The following is a 7,301-nucleotide window of genomic DNA, read 5'->3' on the forward strand; positions in this document are numbered from 1 at the left end:
ATAAAGCTGAATCCATTATTATATGTTGTGTTTTTTTTAAACCTAGTTACAGTACACCGGGGTAACAGAACATGACATGTAAACTGATATTTTTTTAAGCAGGTTACAGTTTCATCTTTCCTTTGGTAAGTTAGGTGTTGTACCTAAAGCAACCAGAAGGTGGCAGTATTTATTCAACTGTCACTAGCTCAGACTGAAATGCATTTGGACAAGATGAGCACATTTAGTATGTTATGGCGTTTTAAGTGTAAATGCAGAGGTTCTTCATCAATGGATTAATTATGTTATAAAAAGCTGATTTGTAGAAGCTGCAGGTTTGATTATGGGCTTCATGTGAATTCTAAAGAAATAACTTTTTTCATTACCTTCCCAGTTCTTCACCTCTCGGCTATTTCTTTTTTGATTATTTCTCAATTTAGTCTTGTCTTGATTGTATTTTCTTGTTAATTTAGTCTCACTACCCTGTGGCTGAACAGAACAAACAGCTCCACATCCATTCATTTCACTACTATAACTGGATTTTTACAAAACGGCTCCTCCCGTAAGATTTAAGTGCAATGACATTTATCAAGGAAAGGGAGCCTCATGATGTCATGTCATGCCAGAAGCTAATACCTCACCACTGACTCACCAGCACTGCTTTCAAGCAAAATAATACAATCACAGCACCGACCTTGCTGCTCTATTCCACTATTGTCTAAGACACTTAACCTCAGTCTAATGAGTGCAGCTTAGTGTTCTCTCAGGGGACTGTTTTCAAGTAACTTAACAGAGCCACATCTCATCAGGGAGCTCTGTTCATGGTAAGTGCTTCAAGCGCCAAACATCAACTCCTAAGTCACAAGTGTAGTCATAGTCAACACTTATCAAAAAATCTATATAGCTACAAAATAATCTTGTAATTGAGGGGAAAAACATGGTTGAGGAATGTCCAATTTAATAGTAATGATCAGTAAAACTTACTGTTTTCTGTTTCTGGATGAGTCAACTCTAGTTTAGACTGCATCATTGTTTCACTGCTAGATATTCAATTAATCGTTTAAGTAATTTAACAGGCATATATGTCAGTTATTTGCTCATTCCAGCTCGTAGAAGTTGGGATTTGTTGCTTTTATCTGTTTCATATGAGTCTAAAATGAACACATCTGGATTTGAAATAGTTGGTAGTAAAAAGCAAGCAATCTGAAGACATCACCGTGGGCTCTGGGAAATTGTGATGGGTACTTTTTTGTACCATTTAGGACAGATTATAGAGCTGCAACAATTAACCCATTAGTCCATTGACAGAAAATGTATTGGCAGCTATATTGATAATTGAATAATTGTTTTAGTAATTTTTGAAGCAAACATTTGCTCTTTTCAGCTTCACAAATGTGAGTGTTTGATGCTTTTCTTTGTCTTTGATTTTGGACGGTTAGTCGGACAAAACATGACATTTGAAGACGTCACCTTGGACTCTAAGATATTGTGAGGTTAATTTTTTACTGTTTTCTTACATTTTATAAAGAAAAAACTATTAATCAAGACAATAAGCAACATAAACAGCATAAATCGGTGCACATGATATCTTTGTCTGCAGGCAGTGGAAAACTAAGTAGGCCTATAGGCAGGATAATGGGCTGTTGCTGTAGCTGTTGCCACTGGGCTCATCACACACACACACAGACACACACACACACACCATCCAAACCCAACGAGGAAGGAAAGCTTCCTCTGTTTTTTCCACATAACTGTCAGTCAGTGAGCCCAGGGCAGAGGAAGTGGGACAGATGATGATCCATCTGAGACCGAATGAAATAAAAGGATGAATAATGAAGATGTCAGGTCCACATGTTCAGTAAAAGTAAGCCGGAGTGATTTAAAAGAATATGCTGATTTGAAAAACTCTTGAGAATGTGTGATAGGCACGTTCTTAAGACTTGCCTTTCCCTAATGTGGAGCACACATGCATTTTACACCACTGCATAGAGCTCATGCATACAAATATGCATACAAACATCTGTGTTTGTCAGGATGTTCACTCTGTAACTATTTGTCTCCCTATCAATGAGTGCTTTTAGTTAGCTCTCCGCTCCATTGGTGCTTATCCAACACAGATGATAGTGGGGGTCTCTCTGCAGCTGCCCCACTGCCCACTGAGCTCTTCCTCTCAGCATCCTGTTCACATTGTGTCATGAACATGTTCAGGCAGCACCTCCACATGCCCCTCAGTCACCCCGCCATGGACCCCACCTCCACCTGCAGACAGACCCGTCTGCCTGGTCCCTTCCTCCTGCACAGACCCTCGCTGGCTTTCCTGTTTTAAATCTCTCTCAGGGATCACACATAAACAAACTGTGCATTCATATCTGCCTGATAGATGTGTAAAATAACATAACTAGCAGGGTCTATTCCCTGTCTGGTGCAGATTACTTTAAAGCCTGAGAAGGTCTAATCAGAAATGAGCAGTATGAGTCACAGTGCCCCTGTATGAGATGGAAAGACAATCAGCCTAGTTCTATTAGCTGTTTAAATTGTTTCTGTGATAGGCTTGGAGGCAGAAAGCGGCTGCAGGTCAGTGGGTGTCCTCCGCCTCATTTCCTGCCCAGCGGCTTGTAGGCTCCAGCACCGGAGAAGAATGATACCCTGACTCACACTCAGAGCCACCATCCTTTCCCTCTCTTCCTCTTGATACCTCTCTCTCTTTCATCTTGTGGGCTAATCCAGTGTGATAAGGGCAAGCTCTCCTCTCCATGTGGCCTCTTTGGCCCATGGAGAGTAAAGACCTCTGAAATCACTCTGCTGCAGCGGCAGTGCCCTGCCAAACACCGGTGAACATCAGCAATATAAGTATGTGAAAACACACCGTTTCCACTCCAGCCCAGTGAGGGAGAGAGATGGACATGAAGAGAGACTCTTGGCGCCAAGAGAAACCAACCAGGTGCTAGTTACTTACTGTTGGCTACATATTCCACACAACACAAGCACACAAGCAGCAGCTTGCAAAGAAAGCCTATTTTCCAAGTACAATATAAAGGAACTTGTAGCCTTTTTACTTCACATTACATTTATCTCACAGCTTTTGTTAGTTACTATGCAGATTAACAGATTTAACATCAAAAACATATGATCATTCTATAAAATATGATGCAAAGTAATCCATCAGTAATAACTAGGAATGGTGTTGCACCTCAATACTTTTGATACTATACTAACTGGATATATAGGCCCCGCATCAGGTCCCACAAAGATACTACAATGAATAGCTTACGGTGCGGGGAGGGGCCTATAGAGAATGCCTCTGTGCAGGGTCCAGAATTTTGTGCCACACCCCTGCACACATCTCTGCAGACATACGCAGAGAAGGGAGTTATGGGTGAGGTTGCAGAGGCTCGCAGAGATCTAAATGACGTGTTGTGTGGACCTGCACGTCAAGCAAGTCAATTTTTTTTATTCAACCCATGTACAGCCTGGAGAGCATCATTCCAGCTTTAGGCTGCATGCTGCCAGTACTGGCAAAAATGTGATATTATTAAAAGAAGCATATGTTTTGTTGCTTGCTAAGGTGTGGTAGCCCAGAAAGATTGTTTGGTTAGCTTGGCTGCATGCATGCTGTCAATGATGGCAACATGCTAGTTAGCTTGACATGAATACTTTTACTTGTAATGGGCTAAGAGTGGTGTTACTACTTCAGTTGAAGTACCTGAAAACCTTGTTTCAAATCAATAAAAAATATGCATGACTAAATAAGCAGCATTTAAAGATGAAGTTAGTAGAGATGAAACTAAAATTAATTGGTATTTACTTTTGATAATCAATAAATTGTTAAAGTTATTTTTGTTAAACCAATAATGGCAAAAAAAAAAATCCCAACTTCCAGCCTGTCAAACGTCAATAATTGCTGGTTGCTTCTATGATAGTAAATTTACATATTTTTTTAGACCAAACAATTTATCAATTTGGAAACATTGGAAAATAAATAGGCCAATTAATCAATAATGGCAACATTAATTAATTAACATAGTGACATTAATTAAAACCTGAGATATCAACTTCATCAGGACTGTGTAGGTGTGGCTTGATCCGATTTGATTGACAGTGGTGTCCCCCCGGGCAACATGGTGCATGGAAATAAATGACATCATCTCTTTTCCATCAGAGCCCTGCTGGCTTCAAACCTGACCAAAGAGCACAGACAAAACACAAATACTAAAATCTCTCATGTGAAAACCAATCGTTTGGCTGAAGATATAATGTATTCATGTCAGACGCCAAAAACCCATAATAAGTATCTGATTTTCATGGCCCTTTAAGTTAAGGATCTGAATACTACATGTACACTATTTCTACAGAGATCACAGACTTCATTACCAGCTGTTAACATCTTTTGCTGATCACACCTAAGGGCGGTCCTTCAGGTGATAATTATCTCTCATTGTGTATAAATACCTCATAATCACATTGTAATCTTTTGTCAAATTGCGCCCATAATATTGTTGTATCAGTGTACCCCACAAGCTACCATGAGCTAACTCTGCATTCAATACTTGAGGGTGTCAGCATGTGTGCCTATGTGTGTTGGTATACTGTACCTTTGTGTGCTTGAGTGGGAGTTTATGTCTGATCTGATTGATGGAGGTGGTAGTGGAGGCAGCGCTCCCCTGATTGGAGCTACAGGCAGCACTAGGCTTCTCATTAACCTATGATAATGCACCTGTCACCCTGATACGAAAGCCTCGCAGCACATTTGTTGCAGATGGCTGTTCTCGCTTCTTCTTTTTTTTCTTTGCCTGACTTCGATCCTCCCTGTTCCATCTATCCCCTTCTGTTTCTCTTTTCTTTCTCAATTTCTTTTGCTCACTTGTACATTAACACACACATAAGGTAGGCTCTCCCGTTTGGAGAGACCATAGCAGATGGAGGTTTGTGCATGAGTGTTTCTCCCTCTATTGTACTGGATGCAGCAGCTACAGTATTTAATAGGATCTGTGTTCACTAACCCGCCGGGACCAGGGTTGATAAGGGATCAACTGTTCCAGATTTAATGGCTGCGTTTGTGTATAGACCACAAATGCAACGGCTTCTCCAAAATGGCTAACAGTATGTGCCATCACACAACATACGCCCTCTGAGTCTGGAGATGTGATCACTCCTTCTGGTCAGTGTTTAATTTGATCTAACAACGAGGCCAAAACTGGGTTGCACAAGCTACAGTCTTTGTTAGTCCATTACCAAGTTTGTGTGTAAAGGTCTTGCTAAGTTCTTTGTTTCTACTAAACCATTAAATGCACCATTAAATGCAACATTGTTGTGTTGTTTTTTTCCCATCATCATTTAACACCATTTTATCGAGTGTTGACCATATTACATATTATCTCTTTTACTGTTTAAATGGGTTAGCAAGCTAACACTAGCTTTGTCAATTGGGTATTGCAACAGTTGGCCTACATTTGGCAGTTGATAATTTACTCAATAAAAGTAGCAGCAAAATCCATTACAAGTAAGAGTTCGGCATTAAAAATATGACTTAAGTAAAAGTAGTTACGTATTTAGCAAAATGTACTTAAAGTATTAAAAGTCAAAGCACTCATAATGCAGAAAAGTGACCTGGGATCTATACTACACTATATATATATATATATATATATATATATATATATATATATATATATATGTATGGCTATTACTATTACTATTAGGCTTACTATTAACATATTTTGAGATTTTATTTACTGATGCATTAATGTGTAAGTACCATTTTACTGCTGTAGTGGGTCAAGGTTGTGTTAATCTTTACTATTGCATATACTGTTGGGTTCAATTTCCCTTGAGTGCAGTACTTGAGTGCATACTTTCACCACTGGCAGTTACTGGGTGTAAATATTTAGTAACAACTTATCTTAGCGAACACGTTATAAAGGTTATAAAGAGCTGGTGTACCTGGCTCCAGTAGTCGGTTTCCTCTCATAATATCTTTCTCTAAGTCGTTTTCTCCTCACCAGAAAGGCTCCAGCTTCTCCACCAGATGTCTTCTTTATTCCCTGTGGCCCGTTCCAGTCAGTTTCTTTGCACTCCAGAGGGCCTGTGTGTGATTTATTTATCCTATCTGCACATTCAGTGCCAGGAACACACCCTGAGAGCACACAGGAGGACTATGGGAACGCTGCCTTGAGCCACTGGAGAGTGTCGAGAAAGGGAGAAGGCTTTAGAACACAGACAGTAAATTAGTCTGGACCCAAAGATGTGTGTCAGAACTGCAGCATGTAAAGACGAGGCTGCTTCAGAAGACGTAAAGGGAGAGACTTAGTCTATGAGAGTGTTTAGGTTTGGGGTTTCGGGGGAGTAAAGCTTCAGTAGCTCCCATTAGTCACTCTGTCAGATGTAAGAGAGATAGACGAGGCTGCGTTTGTCCCGTTTGATGCTGAACAGCCTTTGGAATTCAGATTTCCCAATATTGGCAGGACTTGATCATGATTAAAGAATGAGCATGTGTGGTGTTGGGAACGGCTCTTTGCCTTCAACCTCTAATCCCCTCTGTTTCATCTTGTGCCATGCACATCTCTCAGAAGACAATCAAATATTACTGTTTTGATGTCTCTGGACAATAGCCGGAGTTTGTTTACGTTGGATACCAGCTGCTCTCATTAAGGAAAAGCACAGGACATATAAAAAAAAAGGGGAACACTCCTTGGAGGTCAGACCTTCCTGTTTAACAACCAGCCAGCTTCCTGTTGGGGCCTCATCGTATGACACATTTGACTGACACACCATTGACACTTCTTTGTGTCTGGGAGTTTATGCTCGACCTTCAGGGAGGAAAACCTGCAGTACATTTTGGAAATGCAAACATCCTGCCATCCTTTTCCTTTTCATCCACACATATGGATCACAAAAATGTTCACAATTCAATTAAGTGGTCATTTTTTTTGTGTAGTTTCAAGATTGGAACTAATTTGGCTGTATTTATCTAGTGAGCTGTCATTCGGAAAATACTGTCTTTCAGCATGAGTGCCCATTTATTTCCACTGCCTATTAAGCGGGCTGAAATGGTGGAAAACAAGCTTCTCCTGATGTGACCATGACAGAGTGAATATCCTTACAGTAAGATGGCAGCCTGCTGTGTTTCACATGTAAGGACAGACCACTGGAGTTTAGATTGGGCTGCTTTGATAAAAAGGAAATAAAGTTATGGTAAATGTATGCATCAGTGTAATCAAAAAGAGAGGAAGGAGGTGGGGAGCAAAGTGGATGGCCTTCAGTGGGATATTCTCAGATGCTGATTAGAGAAGCCATGTTAATGAGATTCATTGACAGTCTAATAC

The sequence above is a fragment of the Perca flavescens genome, chromosome 8 (assembly GCF_004354835.1).
Source record: "Perca flavescens isolate YP-PL-M2 chromosome 8, PFLA_1.0, whole genome shotgun sequence".
Taxonomy (NCBI): Eukaryota; Metazoa; Chordata; class Actinopteri; order Perciformes; family Percidae; genus Perca; species Perca flavescens.